General features: G+C 47.5%; 23 non-coding genes across 23 annotated transcripts; all 23 read left to right on the top strand.

Annotated features, from left to right (window-relative positions):
• Positions 1 to 824: 824 nt before the first annotated feature.
• LOC138490835 (small nucleolar RNA U3) lies at positions 825 to 1,042 on the top strand. Its single transcript, XR_011275730.1, has one exon. It is a non-coding gene; the product is annotated as a small nucleolar RNA U3 (small nucleolar RNA).
• Positions 1,043 to 1,866: 824 nt separating this feature from the next.
• LOC138490836 (small nucleolar RNA U3) lies at positions 1,867 to 2,084 on the top strand. The gene has a single exon (XR_011275731.1). It is a non-coding gene; the product is annotated as a small nucleolar RNA U3 (small nucleolar RNA).
• Positions 2,085 to 2,919: 835 nt separating this feature from the next.
• On the top strand, positions 2,920 to 3,137 carry LOC138490837 (small nucleolar RNA U3). The gene has a single exon (XR_011275732.1). It is a non-coding gene; the product is annotated as a small nucleolar RNA U3 (small nucleolar RNA).
• Positions 3,138 to 3,961: 824 nt separating this feature from the next.
• LOC138490838 (small nucleolar RNA U3) lies at positions 3,962 to 4,179 on the top strand. The gene has a single exon (XR_011275733.1). It is a non-coding gene; the product is annotated as a small nucleolar RNA U3 (small nucleolar RNA).
• An 824-nt stretch (positions 4,180 to 5,003) lies between these two features.
• Positions 5,004 to 5,221, top strand: LOC138490839 (small nucleolar RNA U3). Its single transcript, XR_011275734.1, has one exon. It is a non-coding gene; the product is annotated as a small nucleolar RNA U3 (small nucleolar RNA).
• Positions 5,222 to 6,045: 824 nt separating this feature from the next.
• LOC138490840 (small nucleolar RNA U3) lies at positions 6,046 to 6,263 on the top strand. Its single transcript, XR_011275735.1, has one exon. It is a non-coding gene; the product is annotated as a small nucleolar RNA U3 (small nucleolar RNA).
• Positions 6,264 to 7,087: 824 nt separating this feature from the next.
• LOC138490841 (small nucleolar RNA U3) lies at positions 7,088 to 7,305 on the top strand. The gene has a single exon (XR_011275736.1). It is a non-coding gene; the product is annotated as a small nucleolar RNA U3 (small nucleolar RNA).
• An 824-nt stretch (positions 7,306 to 8,129) lies between these two features.
• LOC138490842 (small nucleolar RNA U3) lies at positions 8,130 to 8,347 on the top strand. The gene has a single exon (XR_011275737.1). It is a non-coding gene; the product is annotated as a small nucleolar RNA U3 (small nucleolar RNA).
• An 835-nt stretch (positions 8,348 to 9,182) lies between these two features.
• On the top strand, positions 9,183 to 9,400 carry LOC138490843 (small nucleolar RNA U3). The gene has a single exon (XR_011275738.1). It is a non-coding gene; the product is annotated as a small nucleolar RNA U3 (small nucleolar RNA).
• An 824-nt stretch (positions 9,401 to 10,224) lies between these two features.
• On the top strand, positions 10,225 to 10,442 carry LOC138490844 (small nucleolar RNA U3). Its single transcript, XR_011275739.1, has one exon. It is a non-coding gene; the product is annotated as a small nucleolar RNA U3 (small nucleolar RNA).
• An 824-nt stretch (positions 10,443 to 11,266) lies between these two features.
• On the top strand, positions 11,267 to 11,484 carry LOC138490846 (small nucleolar RNA U3). Its single transcript, XR_011275740.1, has one exon. It is a non-coding gene; the product is annotated as a small nucleolar RNA U3 (small nucleolar RNA).
• An 824-nt stretch (positions 11,485 to 12,308) lies between these two features.
• Positions 12,309 to 12,526, top strand: LOC138490848 (small nucleolar RNA U3). The gene has a single exon (XR_011275742.1). It is a non-coding gene; the product is annotated as a small nucleolar RNA U3 (small nucleolar RNA).
• Positions 12,527 to 13,350: 824 nt separating this feature from the next.
• LOC138490849 (small nucleolar RNA U3) lies at positions 13,351 to 13,568 on the top strand. The gene has a single exon (XR_011275743.1). It is a non-coding gene; the product is annotated as a small nucleolar RNA U3 (small nucleolar RNA).
• Positions 13,569 to 14,403: 835 nt separating this feature from the next.
• LOC138490850 (small nucleolar RNA U3) lies at positions 14,404 to 14,621 on the top strand. The gene has a single exon (XR_011275744.1). It is a non-coding gene; the product is annotated as a small nucleolar RNA U3 (small nucleolar RNA).
• Positions 14,622 to 15,445: 824 nt separating this feature from the next.
• On the top strand, positions 15,446 to 15,663 carry LOC138490851 (small nucleolar RNA U3). The gene has a single exon (XR_011275745.1). It is a non-coding gene; the product is annotated as a small nucleolar RNA U3 (small nucleolar RNA).
• Positions 15,664 to 16,487: 824 nt separating this feature from the next.
• Positions 16,488 to 16,705, top strand: LOC138490852 (small nucleolar RNA U3). Its single transcript, XR_011275746.1, has one exon. It is a non-coding gene; the product is annotated as a small nucleolar RNA U3 (small nucleolar RNA).
• An 824-nt stretch (positions 16,706 to 17,529) lies between these two features.
• On the top strand, positions 17,530 to 17,747 carry LOC138490853 (small nucleolar RNA U3). The gene has a single exon (XR_011275747.1). It is a non-coding gene; the product is annotated as a small nucleolar RNA U3 (small nucleolar RNA).
• An 824-nt stretch (positions 17,748 to 18,571) lies between these two features.
• On the top strand, positions 18,572 to 18,789 carry LOC138490854 (small nucleolar RNA U3). Its single transcript, XR_011275748.1, has one exon. It is a non-coding gene; the product is annotated as a small nucleolar RNA U3 (small nucleolar RNA).
• Positions 18,790 to 19,624: 835 nt separating this feature from the next.
• Positions 19,625 to 19,842, top strand: LOC138490855 (small nucleolar RNA U3). Its single transcript, XR_011275749.1, has one exon. It is a non-coding gene; the product is annotated as a small nucleolar RNA U3 (small nucleolar RNA).
• Positions 19,843 to 20,677: 835 nt separating this feature from the next.
• On the top strand, positions 20,678 to 20,895 carry LOC138490857 (small nucleolar RNA U3). Its single transcript, XR_011275750.1, has one exon. It is a non-coding gene; the product is annotated as a small nucleolar RNA U3 (small nucleolar RNA).
• An 824-nt stretch (positions 20,896 to 21,719) lies between these two features.
• LOC138490858 (small nucleolar RNA U3) lies at positions 21,720 to 21,937 on the top strand. Its single transcript, XR_011275751.1, has one exon. It is a non-coding gene; the product is annotated as a small nucleolar RNA U3 (small nucleolar RNA).
• An 824-nt stretch (positions 21,938 to 22,761) lies between these two features.
• LOC138490860 (small nucleolar RNA U3) lies at positions 22,762 to 22,979 on the top strand. Its single transcript, XR_011275753.1, has one exon. It is a non-coding gene; the product is annotated as a small nucleolar RNA U3 (small nucleolar RNA).
• Positions 22,980 to 23,802: 823 nt separating this feature from the next.
• Positions 23,803 to 24,020, top strand: LOC138490861 (small nucleolar RNA U3). The gene has a single exon (XR_011275754.1). It is a non-coding gene; the product is annotated as a small nucleolar RNA U3 (small nucleolar RNA).
• The last annotated feature ends 739 nt before the right edge of the window (positions 24,021 to 24,759 follow it).

Here is a 24,759-nt window from a genome sequence, read left to right on the forward strand (position 1 = left end):
TAGCTGCTTATTATTCTGGTGAAAAATAGAGACAGCTCCCCTGTTCTTAGGGTTGCTTGGTGTCTGTGCTGTCGATTATGTGGGTTCTGATTTGTTAGCTGTGCAAATCTCCACATGGACCAAACACCTTGCGTCGCCCCGGTAAACACAATTGGCCGTGGGCCCTTTTGTGCGCTGCCCTGGGGGACCCAAGCGACAAGTTCCGGCTGTTGCATGCTGGCCTACTTCCATTTCACAAAGGTTAAGCCATTCTGATTTGCCACTGTTTTTCATCTGGCGCAATCCTCGTGCTTCTGTGAAAACAACACTGTACTGCCTTTGAATCTGCCTATTCAGCTGGGTACTTTTCAGGTCCGACTCAAATGCTTGTCTGGCCAATGCGCGCAATACCCTTCCATCACATGCATTACGTTCTCATAAAAGTCACACCGCCATTGTTCACGTTGCCTCCCACTTATGCTTGCTCGAATTCCACTGCAAAGCTTCCCAGATATTGAATAACACTCATTGCCATCGTAATATGGCCACTCTGTTTACTGAGGCCAGCCTTGGCTGGGCCATGGGAGCCCCTTGTCTCTGTCATCCACACTGACGAATTTTATTGGCTGCTGGTCTTCAATATGTAAATTTACAAAGTACAGGCATTTTTGTCATCTTTTGCCAACGCTATGGATAGGAAATGTTTTCTATGGTGTTGCGGGAAAGGTTTTCCTATGCAGAAATGGAGGGGCTTTTTGTTGCCTTTGGGACGATAGACGCTTTCCCACCCTAAGTGAGATGGGTGGCAGCTTCTTCCACCTGCCTGGGCTGCCCTTTGTGCTATTAAGACTATACTTTCAGGGATCATTTCTATAGTTCTTAACTGAGGAAATGTGTTCGAAAGTGTCTGGTCTTCGCTAACCACGAGGAAGAGTTGAAGTGTTCTCTTCTGAGCGTGAAGCAAGTGGACAGTGTTGCATTTATGCAGCTGCTGTCTGCTATTGATGACCGTTCCTCTCTCCCTTTCAGGAGGGTTGGAGGAAGGGAACACAAACTGAGTGGTTAGCTGCTTATTATTCTGGTGAAAAATAGAGACAGCTCCCCTGTTCTTAGGGTTGCTTGGTGTCTGTGCTGTCGATTATGTGGGTTCTGATTTGTTAGCTGTGCAAATCTCCACATGGACCAAACACCTTGCGTCGCCCCGGTAAACACAATTGGCTGTGGGCCCTTTTGTGCGCTGCCCTGGGGGACCCAAGCGACAAGTTCCGGCTGTTGCATGCTGGCCTACTTCCATTTCACAAAGGTTAAGCCATTCTGATTTGCCACTGTTTTTCATCTGGCGCAATCCTCGTGCTTCTGTGAAAACAACACTGTACTGCCTTTGAATCTGCCTATTCAGCTGGGTACTTTTCAGGTCCGACTCAAATGCTTGTCTGGCCAATGCGCGCAATACCCTTCCATCACATGCATTACGTTCTCATAAAAGTCACACCGCCATTGTTCACGTTGCCTCCCACTTATGCTTGCTCGAATTCCACTGCAAAGCTTCCCAGATATTGAATAACACTCATTGCCATCGTAATATGGCCACTCTGTTTACTGAGGCCAGCCTTGGCTGGGCCATGGGAGCCCCTTGTCTCTGTCATCCACACTGACGAATTTTATTGGCTGCTGGTCTTCAATATGTAAATTTACAAAGTACAGGCATTTTTGTCATCTTTTGCCAACGCTATGGATAGGAAATGTTTTCTATGGTGTTGCGGGAAAGGTTTTCCTATGCAGAAATGGAGGGGCTTTTTGTTGCCTTTGGGACGATAGACGCTTTCCCACCCTAAGTGAGATGGGTGGCAGCTTCTTCCACCTGCCTGGGCTGCCCTTTGTGCTATTAAGACTATACTTTCAGGGATCATTTCTATAGTTCTTAACTGAGGAAATGTGTTCGAAAGTGTCTGGTCTTCGCTAACCACGAGGAAGAGTTGAAGTGTTCTCTTCTGAGCGTGAAGCAAGTGGACAGTGTTGCATTTATGCAGCTGCTGTCTGCTATTGATGACCGTTCCTCTCTCCCTTTCAGGAGGGTTGGAGGAAGGGAACACAAACTGAGTGGTTAGCTGCTTATTATTCTGGTGAAAAATAGAGACAGCTCCCCTGTTTTTAGGGTTGCTTGGTGTCTGTGCTGTCGATTATGTGGGTTCTGATTTGTTAGCTGTGCAAATCTCCACATGGACCAAACACCTTGCGTCGCCCCGGTAAACACAATTGGCCGTGGGCCCTTTTGTGCGCTGCCCTGGGGGACCCAAGCGACAAGTTCCGGCTGTTGCATGCTGGCCTACTTCCATTTCACAAAGGTTAAGCCATTCTGATTTGCCACTGTTTTCCATCTGGCGCAATCCTCGTGCTTCTGTGAAAACAACACTGTACTGCCCCTTTGGGGGATTTGAATCTGCCTATTCAGCTGGGTACTTTTCAGGTCCGACTCAAATGCTTGTCTGGCCAATGCGCGCAATACCCTTCCATCACATGCATTACGTTCTCATAAAAGTCACACCGCCATTGTTCACGTTGCCTCCCACTTATGCTTGCTCGAATTCCACTGCAAAGCTTCCCAGATATTGAATAACACTCATTGCCATCGTAATATGGCCACTCTGTTTACTGAGGCCAGCCTTGGCTGGGCCATGGGAGCCCCTTGTCTCTGTCATCCACACTGACGAATTTTATTGGCTGCTGGTCTTCAATATGTAAATTTACAAAGTACAGGCATTTTTGTCATCTTTTGCCAACGCTATGGATAGGAAATGTTTTCTATGGTGTTGCGGGAAAGGTTTTCCTATGCAGAAATGGAGGGGCTTTTTGTTGCCTTTGGGACGATAGACGCTTTCCCACCCTAAGTGAGATGGGTGGCAGCTTCTTCCACCTGCCTGGGCTGCCCTTTTTGCTATTAAGACTATACTTTCAGGGATCATTTCTATAGTTCTTAACTGAGGAAATGTGTTCGAAAGTGTCTGGTCTTCGCTAACCACGAGGAAGAGTTGAAGTGTTCTCTTCTGAGCGTGAAGCAAGTGGACAGTGTTGCATTTATGCAGCTGCTGTCTGCTATTGATGACCGTTCCTCTCTCCCTTTCAGGAGGGTTGGAGGAAGGGAACACAAACTGAGTGGTTAGCTGCTTATTATTCTGGTGAAAAATAGAGACAGCTCCCCTGTTCTTAGGGTTGCTTGGTGTCTGTGCTGTCGATTATGTGGGTTCTGATTTGTTAGCTGTGCAAATCTCCACATGGACCAAACACCTTGCGTCGCCCCGGTAAACACAATTGGCCGTGGGCCCTTTTGTGCGCTGCCCTGGGGGACCCAAGCGACAAGTTCCGGCTGTTGCATGCTGGCCTACTTCCATTTCACAAAGGTTAAGCCATTCTGATTTGCCACTGTTTTTCATCTGGCGCAATCCTCGTGCTTCTGTGAAAACAACACTGTACTGCCTTTGAATCTGCCTATTCAGCTGGGTACTTTTCAGGTCCGACTCAAATGCTTGTCTGGCCAATGCGCGCAATACCCTTCCATCACATGCATTACGTTCTCATAAAAGTCACACCGCCATTGTTCACGTTGCCTCCCACTTATGCTTGCTCGAATTCCACTGCAAAGCTTCCCAGATATTGAATAACACTCATTGCCATCGTAATATGGCCACTCTGTTTACTGAGGCCAGCCTTGGCTGGGCCATGGGAGCCCCTTGTCTCTGTCATCCACACTGACGAATTTTATTGGCTGCTGGTCTTCAATATGTAAATTTACAAAGTACAGGCATTTTTGTCATCTTTTGCCAACGCTATGGATAGGAAATGTTTTCTATGGTGTTGCGGGAAAGGTTTTCCTATGCAGAAATGGAGGGGCTTTTTGTTGCCTTTGGGACGATAGACGCTTTCCCACCCTAAGTGAGATGGGTGGCAGCTTCTTCCACCTGCCTGGGCTGCCCTTTGTGCTATTAAGACTATACTTTCAGGGATCATTTCTATAGTTCTTAACTGAGGAAATGTGTTCGAAAGTGTCTGGTCTTCGCTAACCACGAGGAAGAGTTGAAGTGTTCTCTTCTGAGCGTGAAGCAAGTGGACAGTGTTGCATTTATGCAGCTGCTGTCTGCTATTGATGACCGTTCCTCTCTCCCTTTCAGGAGGGTTGGAGGAAGGGAACACAAACTGAGTGGTTAGCTGCTTATTATTCTGGTGAAAAATAGAGACAGCTCCCCTGTTCTTAGGGTTGCTTGGTGTCTGTGCTGTCGATTATGTGGGTTCTGATTTGTTAGCTGTGCAAATCTCCACATGGACCAAACACCTTGCGTCGCCCCGGTAAACACAATTGGCCGTGGGCCCTTTTGTGCGCTGCCCTGGGGGACCCAAGCGACAAGTTCCGGCTGTTGCATGCTGGCCTACTTCCATTTCACAAAGGTTAAGCCATTCTGATTTGCCACTGTTTTTCATCTGGCGCAATCCTCGTGCTTCTGTGAAAACAACACTGTACTGCCTTTGAATCTGCCTATTCAGCTGGGTACTTTTCAGGTCCGACTCAAATGCTTGTCTGGCCAATGCGCGCAATACCCTTCCATCACATGCATTACGTTCTCATAAAAGTCACACCGCCATTGTTCACGTTGCCTCCCACTTATGCTTGCTCGAATTCCACTGCAAAGCTTCCCAGATATTGAATAACACTCATTGCCATCGTAATATGGCCACTCTGTTTACTGAGGCCAGCCTTGGCTGGGCCATGGGAGCCCCTTGTCTCTGTCATCCACACTGACGAATTTTATTGGCTGCTGGTCTTCAATATGTAAATTTACAAAGTACAGGCATTTTTGTCATCTTTTGCCAACGCTATGGATAGGAAATGTTTTCTATGGTGTTGCGGGAAAGGTTTTCCTATGCAGAAATGGAGGGGCTTTTTGTTGCCTTTGGGACGATAGACGCTTTCCCACCCTAAGTGAGATGGGTGGCAGCTTCTTCCACCTGCCTGGGCTGCCCTTTTTGCTATTAAGACTATACTTTCAGGGATCATTTCTATAGTTCTTAACTGAGGAAATGTGTTCGAAAGTGTCTGGTCTTCGCTAACCACGAGGAAGAGTTGAAGTGTTCTCTTCTGAGCGTGAAGCAAGTGGACAGTGTTGCATTTATGCAGCTGCTGTCTGCTATTGATGACCGTTCCTCTCTCCCTTTCAGGAGGGTTGGAGGAAGGGAACACAAACTGAGTGGTTAGCTGCTTATTATTCTGGTGAAAAATAGAGACAGCTCCCCTGTTCTTAGGGTTGCTTGGTGTCTGTGCTGTCGATTATGTGGGTTCTGATTTGTTAGCTGTGCAAATCTCCACATGGACCAAACACCTTGCGTCGCCCCGGTAAACACAATTGGCCGTGGGCCCTTTTGTGCGCTGCCCTGGGGGACCCAAGCGACAAGTTCCGGCTGTTGCATGCTGGCCTACTTCCATTTCACAAAGGTTAAGCCATTCTGATTTGCCACTGTTTTTCATCTGGCGCAATCCTCGTGCTTCTGTGAAAACAACACTGTACTGCCTTTGAATCTGCCTATTCAGCTGGGTACTTTTCAGGTCCGACTCAAATGCTTGTCTGGCCAATGCGCGCAATACCCTTCCATCACATGCATTACGTTCTCAAAAAAGTCACACCGCCATTGTTCACGTTGCCTCCCACTTATGCTTGCTCGAATTCCACTGCAAAGCTTCCCAGATATTGAATAACACTCATTGCCATCGTAATATGGCCACTCTGTTTACTGAGGCCAGCCTTGGCTGGGCCATGGGAGCCCCTTGTCTCTGTCATCCACACTGACAAATTTTATTGGCTGCTGGTCTTCAATATGTAAATTTACAAAGTACAGGCATTTTTGTCATCTTTTGCCAACGCTATGGAAAGGAAAGGTTTTCTATGGGGTTGCGGGAAAGGTTTTCCTATGCAGAAATGGGGGGGCTTTTTGTTGCCTTTGGGACGATAGATGCTTTCCCACCCTAAGTGAGATGGGTGGCAGCTTCTTCCACCTGCCTGGGCTGTCCTTTTTGCTATTAAGACTATACTTTCAGGGATCATTTCTATAGTTCTTAACTGAGGAAATGTGTTCGAAAGTGTCTGGTCTTCGCTAACCACGAGGAAGAGTTGAAGTGTTCTCTTCTGAGCGTGAAGCAAGTGGACAGTGTTGCATTTATGCAGCTGCTGTCTGCTATTGATGACCGTTCCTCTCTCCCTTTCAGGAGGGTTGGAGGAAGGGAACACAAACTGAGTGGTTAGCTGCTTATTATTCTGGTGAAAAATAGAGACAGCTCCCCTGTTCTTAGGGTTGCTTGGTGTCTGTGCTGTCGATTATGTGGGTTCTGATTTGTTAGCTGTGCAAATCTCCACATGGACCAAACACCTTGCGTCGCCCCGGTAAACACAATTGGCCGTGGGCCCTTTTGTGCGCTGCCCTGGGGGACCCAAGCGACAATTTCCGGCTGTTGCATGCTGGCCTACTTCCATTTCACAAAGGTTAAGCCATTCTGATTTGCCACTGTTTTTCATCTGGCGCAATCCTCGTGCTTCTGTGAAAACAACACTGTACTGCCTTTGAATCTGCCTATTCAGCTGGGTACTTTTCAGGTCCGACTCAAATGCTTGTCTGGCCAATGCGCGCAATACCCTTCCATCACATGCATTACGTTCTCATAAAAGTCACACCGCCATTGTTCACGTTGCCTCCCACTTATGCTTGCTCGAATTCCACTGCAAAGCTTCCCAGATATTGAATAACACTCATTGCCATCGTAATATGGCCACTCTGTTTACTGAGGCCAGCCTTGGCTGGGCCATGGGAGCCCCTTGTCTCTGTCATCCACACTGACGAATTTTATTGGCTGCTGGTCTTCAATATGTAAATTTACAAAGTACAGGCATTTTTGTCATCTTTTGCCAACGCTATGGATAGGAAATGTTTTCTATGGTGTTGCGGGAAAGGTTTTCCTATGCAGAAATGGAGGGGCTTTTTGTTGCCTTTGGGACGATAGACGCTTTCCCACCCTAAGTGAGATGGGTGGCAGCTTCTTCCACCTGCCTGGGCTGCCCTTTGTGCTATTAAGACTATACTTTCAGGGATCATTTCTATAGTTCTTAACTGAGGAAATGTGTTCGAAAGTGTCTGGTCTTCGCTAACCACGAGGAAGAGTTGAAGTGTTCTCTTCTGAGCGTGAAGCAAGTGGACAGTGTTGCATTTATGCAGCTGCTGTCTGCTATTGATGACCGTTCCTCTCTCCCTTTCAGGAGGGTTGGAGGAAGGGAACACAAACTGAGTGGTTAGCTGCTTATTATTCTGGTGAAAAATAGAGACAGCTCCCCTGTTCTTAGGGTTGCTTGGTGTCTGTGCTGTCGATTATGTGGGTTCTGATTTGTTAGCTGTGCAAATCTCCACATGGACCAAACACCTTGCGTCGCCCCGGTAAACACAATTGGCCGTGGGCCCTTTTGTGCGCTGCCCTGGGGGACCCAAGCGACAAGTTCCGGCTGTTGCATGCTGGCCTACTTCCATTTCACAAAGGTTAAGCCATTCTGATTTGCCACTGTTTTTCATCTGGCGCAATCCTCGTGCTTCTGTGAAAACAACACTGTACTGCCTTTGAATCTGCCTATTCAGCTGGGTACTTTTCAGGTCCGACTCAAATGCTTGTCTGGCCAATGCGCGCAATACCCTTCCATCACATGCATTACGTTCTCATAAAAGTCACACCGCCATTGTTCACGTTGCCTCCCACTTATGCTTGCTCGAATTCCACTGCAAAGCTTCCCAGATATTGAATAACACTCATTGCCATCGTAATATGGCCACTCTGTTTACTGAGGCCAGCCTTGGCTGGGCCATGGGAGCCCCTTGTCTCTGTCATCCACACTGACGAATTTTATTGGCTGCTGGTCTTCAATATGTAAATTTACAAAGTACAGGCATTTTTGTCATCTTTTGCCAACGCTATGGATAGGAAATGTTTTCTATGGTGTTGCGGGAAAGGTTTTCCTATGCAGAAATGGAGGGGCTTTTTGTTGCCTTTGGGACGATAGACGCTTTCCCACCCTAAGTGAGATGGGTGGCAGCTTCTTCCACCTGCCTGGGCTGCCCTTTGTGCTATTAAGACTATACTTTCAGGGATCATTTCTATAGTTCTTAACTGAGGAAATGTGTTCGAAAGTGTCTGGTCTTCGCTAACCACGAGGAAGAGTTGAAGTGTTCTCTTCTGAGCGTGAAGCAAGTGGACAGTGTTGCATTTATGCAGCTGCTGTCTGCTATTGATGACCGTTCCTCTCTCCCTTTCAGGAGGGTTGGAGGAAGGGAACACAAACTGAGTGGTTAGCTGCTTATTATTCTGGTGAAAAATAGAGACAGCTCCCCTGTTCTTAGGGTTGCTTGGTGTCTGTGCTGTCGATTATGTGGGTTCTGATTTGTTAGCTGTGCAAATCTCCACATGGACCAAACACCTTGCGTCGCCCCGGTAAACACAATTGGCCGTGGGCCCTTTTGTGCGCTGCCCTGGGGGACCCAAGCGACAAGTTCCGGCTGTTGCATGCTGGCCTACTTCCATTTCACAAAGGTTAAGCCATTCTGATTTGCCACTGTTTTCCATCTGGCGCAATCCTCGTGCTTCTGTGAAAACAACACTGTACTGCCCCTTTGGGGGATTTGAATCTGCCTATTCAGCTGGGTACTTTTCAGGTCCGACTCAAATGCTTGTCTGGCCAATGCGCGCAATACCCTTCCATCACATGCATTACGTTCTCATAAAAGTCACACCGCCATTGTTCACGTTGCCTCCCACTTATGCTTGCTCGAATTCCACTGCAAAGCTTCCCAGATATTGAATAACACTCATTGCCATCGTAATATGGCCACTCTGTTTACTGAGGCCAGCCTTGGCTGGGCCATGGGAGCCCCTTGTCTCTGTCATCCACACTGACGAATTTTATTGGCTGCTGGTCTTCAATATGTAAATTTACAAAGTACAGGCATTTTTGTCATCTTTTGCCAACGCTATGGATAGGAAATGTTTTCTATGGTGTTGCGGGAAAGGTTTTCCTATGCAGAAATGGAGGGGCTTTTTGTTGCCTTTGGGACGATAGACGCTTTCCCACCCTAAGTGAGATGGGTGGCAGCTTCTTCCACCTGCCTGGGCTGCCCTTTTTGCTATTAAGACTATACTTTCAGGGATCATTTCTATAGTTCTTAACTGAGGAAATGTGTTCGAAAGTGTCTGGTCTTCGCTAACCACGAGGAAGAGTTGAAGTGTTCTCTTCTGAGCGTGAAGCAAGTGGACAGTGTTGCATTTATGCAGCTGCTGTCTGCTATTGATGACCGTTCCTCTCTCCCTTTCAGGAGGGTTGGAGGAAGGGAACACAAACTGAGTGGTTAGCTGCTTATTATTCTGGTGAAAAATAGAGACAGCTCCCCTGTTCTTAGGGTTGCTTGGTGTCTGTGCTGTCGATTATGTGGGTTCTGATTTGTTAGCTGTGCAAATCTCCACATGGACCAAACACCTTGCGTCGCCCCGGTAAACACAATTGGCCGTGGGCCCTTTTGTGCGCTGCCCTGGGGGACCCAAGCGACAAGTTCCGGCTGTTGCATGCTGGCCTACTTCCATTTCACAAAGGTTAAGCCATTCTGATTTGCCACTGTTTTTCATCTGGCGCAATCCTCGTGCTTCTGTGAAAACAACACTGTACTGCCTTTGAATCTGCCTATTCAGCTGGGTACTTTTCAGGTCCGACTCAAATGCTTGTCTGGCCAATGCGCGCAATACCCTTCCATCACATGCATTACGTTCTCATAAAAGTCACACCGCCATTGTTCACGTTGCCTCCCACTTATGCTTGCTCGAATTCCACTGCAAAGCTTCCCAGATATTGAATAACACTCATTGCCATCGTAATATGGCCACTCTGTTTACTGAGGCCAGCCTTGGCTGGGCCATGGGAGCCCCTTGTCTCTGTCATCCACACTGACGAATTTTATTGGCTGCTGGTCTTCAATATGTAAATTTACAAAGTACAGGCATTTTTGTCATCTTTTGCCAACGCTATGGATAGGAAATGTTTTCTATGGTGTTGCGGGAAAGGTTTTCCTATGCAGAAATGGAGGGGCTTTTTGTTGCCTTTGGGACGATAGACGCTTTCCCACCCTAAGTGAGATGGGTGGCAGCTTCTTCCACCTGCCTGGGCTGCCCTTTGTGCTATTAAGACTATACTTTCAGGGATCATTTCTATAGTTCTTAACTGAGGAAATGTGTTCGAAAGTGTCTGGTCTTCGCTAACCACGAGGAAGAGTTGAAGTGTTCTCTTCTGAGCGTGAAGCAAGTGGACAGTGTTGCATTTATGCAGCTGCTGTCTGCTATTGATGACCGTTCCTCTCTCCCTTTCAGGAGGGTTGGAGGAAGGGAACACAAACTGAGTGGTTAGCTGCTTATTATTCTGGTGAAAAATAGAGACAGCTCCCCTGTTCTTAGGGTTGCTTGGTGTCTGTGCTGTCGATTATGTGGGTTCTGATTTGTTAGCTGTGCAAATCTCCACATGGACCAAACACCTTGCGTCGCCCCGGTAAACACAATTGGCCGTGGGCCCTTTTGTGCGCTGCCCTGGGGGACCCAAGCGACAAGTTCCGGCTGTTGCATGCTGGCCTACTTCCATTTCACAAAGGTTAAGCCATTCTGATTTGCCACTGTTTTTCATCTGGCGCAATCCTCGTGCTTCTGTGAAAACAACACTGTACTGCCTTTGAATCTGCCTATTCAGCTGGGTACTTTTCAGGTCCGACTCAAATGCTTGTCTGGCCAATGCGCGCAATACCCTTCCATCACATGCATTACGTTCTCATAAAAGTCACACCGCCATTGTTCACGTTGCCTCCCACTTATGCTTGCTCGAATTCCACTGCAAAGCTTCCCAGATATTGAATAACACTCATTGCCATCGTAATATGGCCACTCTGTTTACTGAGGCCAGCCTTGGCTGGGCCATGGGAGCCCCTTGTCTCTGTCATCCACACTGACAAATTTTATTGGCTGCTGGTCTTCAATATGTAAATTTACAAAGTACAGGCATTTTTGTCATCTTTTGCCAACGCTATGGAAAGGAAAGGTTTTCTATGGGGTTGCGGGAAAGGTTTTCCTATGCAGAAATGGGGGGGCTTTTTGTTGCCTTTGGGACGATAGATGCTTTCCCACCCTAAGTGAGATGGGTGGCAGCTTCTTCCACCTGCCTGGGCTGTCCTTTTTGCTATTAAGACTATACTTTCAGGGATCATTTCTATAGTTCTTAACTGAGGAAATGTGTTCGAAAGTGTCTGGTCTTCGCTAACCACGAGGAAGAGTTGAAGTGTTCTCTTCTGAGCGTGAAGCAAGTGGACAGTGTTGCATTTATGCAGCTGCTGTCTGCTATTGATGACCGTTCCTCTCTCCCTTTCAGGAGGGTTGGAGGAAGGGAACACAAACTGAGTGGTTAGCTGCTTATTATTCTGGTGAAAAATAGAGACAGCTCCCCTGTTCTTAGGGTTGCTTGGTGTCTGTGCTGTCGATTATGTGGGTTCTGATTTGTTAGCTGTGCAAATCTCCACATGGACCAAACACCTTGCGTCGCCCCGGTAAACACAATTGGCCGTGGGCCCTTTTGTGCGCTGCCCTGGGGGACCCAAGCGACAATTTCCGGCTGTTGCATGCTGGCCTACTTCCATTTCACAAAGGTTAAGCCATTCTGATTTGCCACTGTTTTTCATCTGGCGCAATCCTCGTGCTTCTGTGAAAACAACACTGTACTGCCTTTGAATCTGCCTATTCAGCTGGGTACTTTTCAGGTCCGACTCAAATGCTTGTCTGGCCAATGCGCGCAATACCCTTCCATCACATGCATTACGTTCTCATAAAAGTCACACCGCCATTGTTCACGTTGCCTCCCACTTATGCTTGCTCGAATTCCACTGCAAAGCTTCCCAGATATTGAATAACACTCATTGCCATCGTAATATGGCCACTCTGTTTACTGAGGCCAGCCTTGGCTGGGCCATGGGAGCCCCTTGTCTCTGTCATCCACACTGACGAATTTTATTGGCTGCTGGTCTTCAATATGTAAATTTACAAAGTACAGGCATTTTTGTCATCTTTTGCCAACGCTATGGATAGGAAATGTTTTCTATGGTGTTGCGGGAAAGGTTTTCCTATGCAGAAATGGAGGGGCTTTTTGTTGCCTTTGGGACGATAGACGCTTTCCCACCCTAAGTGAGATGGGTGGCAGCTTCTTCCACCTGCCTGGGCTGCCCTTTGTGCTATTAAGACTATACTTTCAGGGATCATTTCTATAGTTCTTAACTGAGGAAATGTGTTCGAAAGTGTCTGGTCTTCGCTAACCACGAGGAAGAGTTGAAGTGTTCTCTTCTGAGCGTGAAGCAAGTGGACAGTGTTGCATTTATGCAGCTGCTGTCTGCTATTGATGACCGTTCCTCTCTCCCTTTCAGGAGGGTTGGAGGAAGGGAACACAAACTGAGTGGTTAGCTGCTTATTATTCTGGTGAAAAATAGAGACAGCTCCCCTGTTCTTAGGGTTGCTTGGTGTCTGTGCTGTCGATTATGTGGGTTCTGATTTGTTAGCTGTGCAAATCTCCACATGGACCAAACACCTTGCGTCGCCCCGGTAAACACAATTGGCCGTGGGCCCTTTTGTGCGCTGCCCTGGGGGACCCAAGCGACAAGTTCCGGCTGTTGCATGCTGGCCTACTTCCATTTCACAAAGGTTAAGCCATTCTGATTTGCCACTGTTTTTCATCTGGCGCAATCCTCGTGCTTCTGTGAAAACAACACTGTACTGCCTTTGAATCTGCCTATTCAGCTGGGTACTTTTCAGGTCCGACTCAAATGCTTGTCTGGCCAATGCGCGCAATACCCTTCCATCACATGCATTACGTTCTCATAAAAGTCACACCGCCATTGTTCACGTTGCCTCCCACTTATGCTTGCTCGAATTCCACTGCAAAGCTTCCCAGATATTGAATAACACTCATTGCCATCGTAATATGGCCACTCTGTTTACTGAGGCCAGCCTTGGCTGGGCCATGGGAGCCCCTTGTCTCTGTCATCCACACTGACGAATTTTATTGGCTGCTGGTCTTCAATATGTAAATTTACAAAGTACAGGCATTTTTGTCATCTTTTGCCAACGCTATGGATAGGAAATGTTTTCTATGGTGTTGCGGGAAAGGTTTTCCTATGCAGAAATGGAGGGGCTTTTTGTTGCCTTTGGGACGATAGACGCTTTCCCACCCTAAGTGAGATGGGTGGCAGCTTCTTCCACCTGCCTGGGCTGCCCTTTGTGCTATTAAGACTATACTTTCAGGGATCATTTCTATAGTTCTTAACTGAGGAAATGTGTTCGAAAGTGTCTGGTCTTCGCTAACCACGAGGAAGAGTTGAAGTGTTCTCTTCTGAGCGTGAAGCAAGTGGACAGTGTTGCATTTATGCAGCTGCTGTCTGCTATTGATGACCGTTCCTCTCTCCCTTTCAGGAGGGTTGGAGGAAGGGAACACAAACTGAGTGGTTAGCTGCTTATTATTCTGGTGAAAAATAGAGACAGCTCCCCTGTTCTTAGGGTTGCTTGGTGTCTGTGCTGTCGATTATGTGGGTTCTGATTTGTTAGCTGTGCAAATCTCCACATGGACCAAACACCTTGCGTCGCCCCGGTAAACACAATTGGCCGTGGGCCCTTTTGTGCGCTGCCCTGGGGGACCCAAGCGACAAGTTCCGGCTGTTGCATGCTGGCCTACTTCCATTTCACAAAGGTTAAGCCATTCTGATTTGCCACTGTTTTCCATCTGGCGCAATCCTCGTGCTTCTGTGAAAACAACACTGTACTGCCCCTTTGGGGGATTTGAATCTGCCTATTCAGCTGGGTACTTTTCAGGTCCGACTCAAATGCTTGTCTGGCCAATGCGCGCAATACCCTTCCATCACATGCATTACGTTCTCATAAAAGTCACACCGCCATTGTTCACGTTGCCTCCCACTTATGCTTGCTCGAATTCCACTGCAAAGCTTCCCAGATATTGAATAACACTCATTGCCATCGTAATATGGCCACTCTGTTTACTGAGGCCAGCCTTGGCTGGGCCATGGGAGCCCCTTGTCTCTGTCATCCACACTGACGAATTTTATTGGCTGCTGGTCTTCAATATGTAAATTTACAAAGTACAGGCATTTTTGTCATCTTTTGCCAACGCTATGGATAGGAAATGTTTTCTATGGTGTTGCGGGAAAGGTTTTCCTATGCAGAAATGGAGGGGCTTTTTGTTGCCTTTGGGACGATAGACGCTTTCCCACCCTAAGTGAGATGGGTGGCAGCTTCTTCCACCTGCCTGGGCTGCCCTTTTTGCTATTAAGACTATACTTTCAGGGATCATTTCTATAGTTCTTAACTGAGGAAATGTGTTCGAAAGTGTCTGGTCTTCGCTAACCACGAGGAAGAGTTGAAGTGTTCTCTTCTGAGCGTGAAGCAAGTGGACAGTGTTGCATTTATGCAGCTGCTGTCTGCTATTGATGACCGTTCCTCTCTCCCTTTCAGGAGGGTTGGAGGAAGGGAACACAAACTGAGTGGTTAGCTGCTTATTATTCTGGTGAAAAATAGAGACAGCTCCCCTGTTCTTAGGGTTGCTTGGTGTCTGTGCTGTCGATTATGTGGGTTCTGATTTGTTAGCTGTGCAAATCTCCACATGGACCAAACACCTTGCGTCGCCCCGGTAAACACAATTGGCCGTGGGCCCTTTTGTGCGCTGCCCTGGGGGACCCAAGCGACAAGTTCCGGCTGTTGCATGCTGGCCTACTTCCATTTCACAAAGGTTAAGCCATTCTGATTTGCCACTGTTTTTCATCTGGCGCAATCCTCGTGCTTCTGTGAAAACAACACTGTACTGCCTTTGAATCTGCCTATTCAGCTGGGTACTTTTCAGGTCCGACTCAAATGCTTGTCTGGCCAATGCGCGCAATACCCTTCCATCACATGCATTACGTTCTCATAAAAGTCACACCGCCATTGTTCACGTTGCCTCCCACTTATGCTTGCTCGAATTCCACTGCAAAGCTTCCCAGATATTGAATAACACTCATTGCCATCGTAATATGGCCACTCTGTTTACTGAGGCCAGCCTTGGCTGGGCCATGGGAGCCCCTTGTCTCTGTCATCCACACTGACGAATTTTATTGGCTGCTGGTCTTCAATATGTAAATTTACAAAGTACAGGCATTTTTGTCATCTTTTGCCAACGCTATGGATAGGAAATGTTTTCTATGGTGTTGCGGGAAAGGTTTTCCTATGCAGAAATGGAGGGGCTTTTTGTTGCCTTTGGGACGATAGACGCTTTCCCACCCTAAGTGAGATGGGTGGCAGCTTCTTCCACCTGCCTGGGCTGCCCTTTGTGCTATTAAGACTATACTTTCAGGGATCATTTCTATAGTTCTTAACTGAGGAAATGTGTTCGAAAGTGTCTGGTCTTCGCTAACCACGAGGAAGAGTTGAAGTGTTCTCTTCTGAGCGTGAAGCAAGTGGACAGTGTTGCATTTATGCAGCTGCTGTCTGCTATTGATGACCGTTCCTCTCTCCCTTTCAGGAGGGTTGGAGGAAGGGAACACAAACTGAGTGGTTAGCTGCTTATTATTCTGGTGAAAAATAGAGACAGCTCCCCTGTTCTTAGGGTTGCTTGGTGTCTGTGCTGTCGATTATGTGGGTTCTGATTTGTTAGCTGTGCAAATCTCCACATGGACCAAACACCTTGCGTCGCCCCGGTAAACACAATTGGCCGTGGGCCCTTTTGTGCGCTGCCCTGGGGGACCCAAGCGACAAGTTCCGGCTGTTGCATGCTGGCCTACTTCCATTTCACAAAGGTTAAGCCATTCTGATTTGCCACTGTTTTTCATCTGGCGCAATCCTCGTGCTTCTGTGAAAACAACACTGTACTGCCTTTGAATCTGCCTATTCAGCTGGGTACTTTTCAGGTCCGACTCAAATGCTTGTCTGGCCAATGCGCGCAATACCCTTCCATCACATGCATTACGTTCTCATAAAAGTCACACCGCCATTGTTCACGTTGCCTCCCACTTATGCTTGCTCGAATTCCACTGCAAAGCTTCCCAGATATTGAATAACACTCATTGCCATCGTAATATGGCCACTCTGTTTACTGAGGCCAGCCTTGGCTGGGCCATGGGAGCCCCTTGTCTCTGTCATCCACACTGACAAATTTTATTGGCTGCTGGTCTTCAATATGTAAATTTACAAAGTACAGGCATTTTTGTCATCTTTTGCCAACGCTATGGAAAGGAAAGGTTTTCTATGGGGTTGCGGGAAAGGTTTTCCTATGCAGAAATGGGGGGGCTTTTTGTTGCCTTTGGGACGATAGATGCTTTCCCACCCTAAGTGAGATGGGTGGCAGCTTCTTCCACCTGCCTGGGCTGTCCTTTTTGCTATTAAGACTATACTTTCAGGGATCATTTCTATAGTTCTTAACTGAGGAAATGTGTTCGAAAGTGTCTGGTCTTCGCTAACCACGAGGAAGAGTTGAAGTGTTCTCTTCTGAGCGTGAAGCAAGTGGACAGTGTTGCATTTATGCAGCTGCTGTCTGCTATTGATGACCGTTCCTCTCTCCCTTTCAGGAGGGTTGGAGGAAGGGAACACAAACTGAGTGGTTAGCTGCTTATTATTCTGGTGAAAAATAGAGACAGCTCCCCTGTTCTTAGGGTTGCTTGGTGTCTGTGCTGTCGATTATGTGGGTTCTGATTTGTTAGCTGTGCAAATCTCCACATGGACCAAACACCTTGCGTCGCCCCGGTAAACACAATTGGCCGTGGGCCCTTTTGTGCGCTGCCCTGGGGGACCCAAGCGACAATTTCCGGCTGTTGCATGCTGGCCTACTTCCATTTCACAAAGGTTAAGCCATTCTGATTTGCCACTGTTTTTCATCTGGCGCAATCCTCGTGCTTCTGTGAAAACAACACTGTACTGCCTTTGAATCTGCCTATTCAGCTGGGTACTTTTCAGGTCCGACTCAAATGCTTGTCTGGCCAATGCGCGCAATACCCTTCCATCACATGCATTACGTTCTCATAAAAGTCACACCGCCATTGTTCACGTTGCCTCCCACTTATGCTTGCTCGAATTCCACTGCAAAGCTTCCCAGATATTGAATAACACTCATTGCCATCGTAATATGGCCACTCTGTTTACTGAGGCCAGCCTTGGCTGGGCCATGGGAGCCCCTTGTCTCTGTCATCCACACTGACGAATTTTATTGGCTGCTGGTCTTCAATATGTAAATTTACAAAGTACAGGCATTTTTGTCATCTTTTGCCAACGCTATGGATAGGAAATGTTTTCTATGGTGTTGCGGGAAAGGTTTTCCTATGCAGAAATGGAGGGGCTTTTTGTTGCCTTTGGGACGATAGACGCTTTCCCACCCTAAGTGAGATGGGTGGCAGCTTCTTCCACCTGCCTGGGCTGCCCTTTGTGCTATTAAGACTATACTTTCAGGGATCATTTCTATAGTTCTTAACTGAGGAAATGTGTTCGAAAGTGTCTGGTCTTCGCTAACCACGAGGAAGAGTTGAAGTGTTCTCTTCTGAGCGTGAAGCAAGTGGACAGTGTTGCATTTATGCAGCTGCTGTCTGCTATTGATGACCGTTCCTCTCTCCCTTTCAGGAGGGTTGGAGGAAGGGAACACAAACTGAGTGGTTAGCTGCTTATTATTCTGGTGAAAAATAGAGACAGCTCCCCTGTTCTTAGGGTTGCTTGGTGTCTGTGCTGTCGATTATGTGGGTTCTGATTTGTTAGCTGTGCAAATCTCCACATGGACCAAACACCTTGCGTCGCCCCGGTAAACACAATTGGCCGTGGGCCCTTTTGTGCGCTGCCCTGGGGGACCCAAGCGACAAGTTCCGGCTGTTGCATGCTGGCCTACTTCCATTTCACAAAGGTTAAGCCATTCTGATTTGCCACTGTTTTTCATCTGGCGCAATCCTCGTGCTTCTGTGAAAACAACACTGTACTGCCTTTGAATCTGCCTATTCAGCTGGGTACTTTTCAGGTCCGACTCAAATGCTTGTCTGGCCAATGCGCGCAATACCCTTCCATCACATGCATTACGTTCTCATAAAAGTCACACCGCCATTGTTCACGTTGCCTCCCACTTATGCTTGCTCGAATTCCACTGCAAAGCTTCCCAGATATTGAATAACACTCATTGCCATCGTAATATGGCCACTCTGTTTACTGAGGCCAGCCTTGGCTGGGCCATGGGAGCCCCTTGTCTCTGTCATCCACACTGACGAATTTTATTGGCTGCTGGTCTTCAATATGTAAATTTACAAAGTACAGGCATTTTTGTCATCTTTTGCCAACGCTATGGATAGGAAATGTTTTCTATGGTGTTGCGGGAAAGGTTTTCCTATGCAGAAATGGAGGGGCTTTTTGTTGCCTTTGGGACGATAGACGCTTTCCCACCCTAAGTGAGATGGGTGGCAGCTTCTTCCACCTGCCTGGGCTGCCCTTTGTGCTATTAAGACTATACTTTCAGGGATCATTTCTATAGTTCTTAACTGAGGAAATGTGTTCGAAAGTGTCTGGTCTTCGCTAACCACGAGGAAGAGTTGAAGTGTTCTCTTCTGAGCGTGAAGCAAGTGGACAGTGTTGCATTTATGCAGCTGCTGTCTGCTATTGATGACCGTTCCTCTCTCCCTTTCAGGAGGGTTGGAGGAAGGGAACACAAACTGAGTGGTTAGCTGCTTATTATTCTGGTGAAAAATAGAGACAGCTCCCCTGTTCTTAGGGTTGCTTGGTGTCTGTGCTGTCGATTATGTGGGTTCTGATTTGTTAGCTGTGCAAATCTCCACATGGACCAAACACCTTGCGTCGCCCCGGTAAACACAATTGGCCGTGGGCCCTTTTGTGCGCTGCCCTGGGGGACCCAAGCGACAAGTTCCGGCTGTTGCATGCTGGCCTACTTCCATTTCACAAAGGTTAAGCCATTCTGATTTGCCACTGTTTTCCATCTGGCGCAATCCTCGTGCTTCTGTGAAAACAACACTGTACTGCCCCTTTGGGGGATTTGAATCTGCCTATTCAGCTGGGTACTTTTCAGGTCCGACTCAAATGCTTGTCTGGCCAATGCGCGCAATACCCTTCCATCACATGCATTACGTTCTCATAAAAGTCACACCGCCATTGTTCACGTTGCCTCCCACTTATGCTTGCTCGAATTCCACTGCAAAGCTTCCCAGATATTGAATAACACTCATTGCCATCGTAATATGGCCACTCTGTTTACTGAGGCCAGCCTTGGCTGGGCCATGGGAGCCCCTTGTCTCTGTCATCCACACTGACGAATTTTATTGGCTGCTGGTCTTCAATATGTAAATTTACAAAGTACAGGCATTTTTGTCATCTTTTGCCAACGCTATGGATAGGAAATGTTTTCTATGGTGTTGCGGGAAAGGTTTTCCTATGCAGAAATGGAGGGGCTTTTTGTTGCCTTTGGGACGATAGACGCTTTCCCACCCTAAGTGAGATGGGTGGCAGCTTCTTCCACCTGCCTGGGCTGCCCTTTGTGCTATTAAGACTATACTTTCAGGGATCATTTCTATAGTTCTTAACTGAGGAAATGTGTTCGAAAGTGTCTGGTCTTCGCTAACCACGAGGAAGAGTTGAAGTGTTCTCTTCTGAGCGTGAAGCAAGTGGACAGTGTTGCATTTATGCAGCTGCTGTCTGCTATTGATGACCGTTCCTCTCTCCCTTTCAGGAGGGTTGGAGGAAGGGAACACAAACTGAGTGGTTAGCTGCTTATTATTCTGGTGAAAAATAGAGACAGCTCCCCTGTTCTTAGGGTTGCTTGGTGTCTGTGCTGTCGATTATGTGGGTTCTGATTTGTTAGCTGTGCAAATCTCCACATGGACCAAACACCTTGCGTCGCCCCGGTAAACACAATTGGCCGTGGGCCCTTTTGTGCGCTGCCCTGGGGGACCCAAGCGACAAGTTCCGGCTGTTGCATGCTGGCCTACTTCCATTTCACAAAGGTTAAGCCATTCTGATTTGCCACTGTTTTCCATCTGGCGCAATCCTCGTGCTTCTGTGAAAACAACACTGTACTGCCCCTTTGGGGGATTTGAATCTGCCTATTCAGCTGGGTACTTTTCAGGTCCGACTCAAATGCTTGTCTGGCCAATGCGCGCAATACCCTTCCATCACATGCATTACGTTCTCATAAAAGTCACACCGCCATTGTTCACGTTGCCTCCCACTTATGCTTGCTCGAATTCCACTGCAAAGCTTCCCAGATATTGAATAACACTCATTGCCATCGTAATATGGCCACTCTGTTTACTGAGGCCAGCCTTGGCTGGGCCATGGGAGCCCCTTGTCTCTGTCATCCACACTGACGAATTTTATTGGCTGCTGGTCTTCAATATGTAAATTTACAAAGTACAGGCATTTTTGTCATCTTTTGCCAACGCTATGGATAGGAAATGTTTTCTATGGTGTTGCGGGAAAGGTTTTCCTATGCAGAAATGGAGGGGCTTTTTGTTGCCTTTGGGACGATAGACGCTTTCCCACCCTAAGTGAGATGGGTGGCAGCTTCTTCCACCTGCCTGGGCTGCCCTTTTTGCTATTAAGACTATACTTTCAGGGATCATTTCTATAGTTCTTAACTGAGGAAATGTGTTCGAAAGTGTCTGGTCTTCGCTAACCACGAGGAAGAGTTGAAGTGTTCTCTTCTGAGCGTGAAGCAAGTGGACAGTGTTGCATTTATGCAGCTGCTGTCTGCTATTGATGACCGTTCCTCTCTCCCTTTCAGGAGGGTTGGAGGAAGGGAACACAAACTGAGTGGTTAGCTGCTTATTATTCTGGTGAAAAATAGAGACAGCTCCCCTGTTCTTAGGGTTGCTTGGTGTCTGTGCTGTCGATTATGTGGGTTCTGATTTGTTAGCTGTGCAAATCTCCACATGGACCAAACACCTTGCGTCGCCCCGGTAAACACAATTGGCCGTGGGCCCTTTTGTGCGCTGCCCTGGGGGACCCAAGCGACAAGTTCCGGCTGTTGCATGCTGGCCTACTTCCATTTCACAAAGGTTAAGCCATTCTGATTTGCCACTGTTTTTCATCTGGCGCAATCCTCGTGCTTCTGTGAAAACAACACTGTACTGCCTTTGAATCTGCCTATTCAGCTGGGTACTTTTCAGGTCCGACTCAAATGCTTGTCTGGCCAATGCGCGCAATACCCTTCCATCACATGCATTACGTTCTCATAAAAGTCACACCGCCATTGTTCACGTTGCCTCCCACTTATGCTTGCTCGAATTCCACTGCAAAGCTTCCCAGATATTGAATAACACTCATTGCCATCGTAATATGGCCACTCTGTTTACTGAGGCCAGCCTTGGCTGGGCCATGGGAGCCCCTTGTCTCTGTCATCCACACTGACGAATTTTATTGGCTGCTGGTCTTCAATATGTAAATTTACAAAGTACAGGCATTTTTGTCATCTTTTGCCAACGCTATGGATAGGAAATGTTTTCTATGGTGTTGCGGGAAAGGTTTTCCTATGCAGAAATGGAGGGGCTTTTTGTTGCCTTTGGGACGATAGACGCTTTCCCACCCTAAGTGAGATGGGTGGCAGCTTCTTCCACCTGCCTGGGCTGCCCTTTGTGCTATTAAGACTATACTTTCAGGGATCATTTCTATAGTTCTTAACTGAGGAAATGTGTTCGAAAGTGTCTGGTCTTCGCTAACCACGAGGAAGAGTTGAAGTGTTCTCTTCTGAGCGTGAAGCAAGTGGACAGTGTTGCATTTATGCAGCTGCTGTCTGCTATTGATGACCGTTCCTCTCTCCCTTTCAGGAGGGTTGGAGGAAGGGAACACAAACTGAGTGGTTAGCTGCTTATTATTCTGGTGAAAAATAGAGACAGCTCTCCTGTTTTTAGGGTTGCTTGGTGTCTGTGCTGTCGATTATGTGGGTTCTGATTTGTTAGCTGTGCAAATCTCCACATGGACCAAACACCTTGCGTCGCCCCGGTAAACACAATTGGCCGTGGGCCCTTTTGTGCGCTGCCCTGGGGGACCCAAGCGACAAGTTCCGGCTGTTGCATGCTGGCCTACTTCCATTTCACAAAGGTTAAGCCATTCTGATTTGCCACTGTTTTCCATCTGGCGCAATCCTCGTGCTTCTGTGAAAACAACACTGTACTGCCTTTGAATCTGCCTATTCAGCTGGGTACTTTTCAGGTCCGACTCAAATGCTTGTCTGGCCAATGCGCGCAATACCCTTCCATCACATGCATTACGTTCTCATAAAAGTCACACCGCCATTGTTCACGTTGCCTCCCACTTATGCTTGCTCGAATTCCACTGCAAAGCTTCCCAGATATTGAATAACACTCATTGCCATCGTAATATGGCCACTCTGTTTACTGAGGCCAGCCTTGGCTGGGCCATGGGAGCCCCTTGTCTCTGTCATCCACACTGACGAATTTTATTGGCTGCTGGTCTTCAATATGTAAATTTACAAAGTACAGGCATTTTTGTCATCTTTTGCCAACGCTATGGAAAGGAAAGGTTTTCTATGGGGTTGCGGGAAAGGTTTTCCTATGCAGAAATGGGGGGGCTTTTTGTTGCCTTTGGGACGATAGATGCTTTCCCACCCTAAGTGAGATGGGTGGCAGCTTCTTCCACCTGCCTGGGCTGCCCTTTTTGCTATTAAGACTATACTTTCAGGGATCATTTCTATAGTTCTTAACTGAGGAAATGTGTTCGAAAGTGTCTGGTCTTCGCTAACCACGAGGAAGAGTTGAAGTGTTCTCTTCTGAGCGTGAAGCAAGTGGACAGTGTTGCATTTATGCAGCTGCTGTCTGCTATTGATGACCGTTCCTCTCTCCCTTTCAGGAGGGTTGGAGGAAGGGAACACAAACTGAGTGGTTAGCTGCTTATTATTCTGGTGAAAAATAGAGACAGCTCCCCTGTTCTTAGGGTTGCTTGGTGTCTGTGCTGTCGATTATGTGGGTTCTGATTTGTTAGCTGTGCAAATCTCCACATGGACCAAACACCTTGCGTCGCCCCGGTAAACACAATTGCCGTGGGCCCTTTTGTGCGCTGCCCTGGGGGACCCAAGCGACAAGTTCCGGCTGTTGCATGCTGGCCTACTTCCATTTCACAAAGGTTAAGCCATTCTGATTTGCCACTGTTTTTCATCTGGCGCAATCCTCGTGCTTCTGTGAAAACAACACTGTACTGCCTTTGAATCTGCCTATTCAGCTGGGTACTTTTCAGGTCCGACTCAAATGCTTGTCTGGCCAATGCGCGCAATACCCTTCCATCACATGCATTACGTTCTCATAAAAGTCACACCGCCATTGTTCACGTTGCCTCCCACTTATGCTTGCTCGAATTCCACTGCAAAGCTTCCCAGATATTGAATAACACTCATTGCCATCGTAATATGGCCACTCTGTTTACTGAGGCCAGCCTTGGCTGGGCCATGGGAGCCCCTTGTCTCTGTCATCCACACTGACGAATTTTATTGGCTGCTGGTCTTCAATATGTAAATTTACAAAGTACAGGCATTTTTGTCATCTTTTGCCAACGCTATGGATAGGAAATGTTTTCTATGGTGTTGCGGGAAAGGTTTTCCTATGCAGAAATGGAGGGGCTTTTTGTTGCCTTTGGGACGATAGACGCTTTCCCACCCTAAGTGAGATGGGTGGCAGCTTCTTCCACCTGCCTGGGCTGCCCTTTTTGCTATTAAGACTATACTTTCAGGGATCATTTCTATAGTTCTTAACTGAGGAAATGTGTTCGAAAGTGTCTGGTCTTCGCTAACCACGAGGAAGAGTTGAAGTGTTCTCTTCTGAGCGTGAAGCAAGTGGACAGTGTTGCATTTATGCAGCTGCTGTCTGCTATTGATGACCGTTCCTCTCTCCCTTTCAGGAGGGTTGGAGGAAGGGAACACAAACTGAGTGGTTAGCTGCTTATTATTCTGGTGAAAAATAGAGACAGCTCCCCTGTTCTTAGGGTTGCTTGGTGTCTGTGCTGTCGATTATGTGGGTTCTGATTTGTTAGCTGTGCAAATCTCCACATGGACCAAACACCTTGCGTCGCCCCGGTAAACACAATTGGCTGTGGGCCCTTTTGTGCGCTGCCCTGGGGGACCCAAGCGACAAGTTCCGGCTGTTGCATGCTGGCCTACTTCCATTTCACAAAGGTTAAGCCATTCTGATTTGCCACTGTTTTTCATCTGGCGCAATCCTCGTGCTTCTGTGAAAACAACACTGTACTGCCTTTGAATCTGCCTATTCAGCTGGGTACTTTTCAGGTCCGACTCAAATGCTTGTCTGGCCAATGCGCGCAATACCCTTCCATCACATGCATTACGTTCTCATAAAAGTCACACCGCCATTGTTCACGTTGCCTCCCACTTATGCTTGCTCGAATTCCACTGCAAAGCTTCCCAGATATTGAATAACACTCATTGCCATCGTAATATGGCCACTCTGTTTACTGAGGCCAGCCTTGGCTGGGCCATGGGAGCCCCTTGTCTCTGTCATCCACACTGACGAATTTTATTGGCTGCTGGTCTTCAATATGTAAATTTACAAAGTACAGGCATTTTTGTCATCTTTTGCCAACGCTATGGATAGGAAATGTTTTCTATGGTGTTGCGGGAAAGGTTTTCCTATGCAGAAATGGAGGGGCTTTTTGTT

Source organism: Ambystoma mexicanum, chromosome 9 (assembly GCF_040938575.1).
Source record: "Ambystoma mexicanum isolate Mex_15411 chromosome 9, UKY_AmexF1_1, whole genome shotgun sequence".
In the NCBI taxonomy this organism is placed as follows: domain Eukaryota; kingdom Metazoa; phylum Chordata; class Amphibia; order Caudata; family Ambystomatidae; genus Ambystoma; species Ambystoma mexicanum.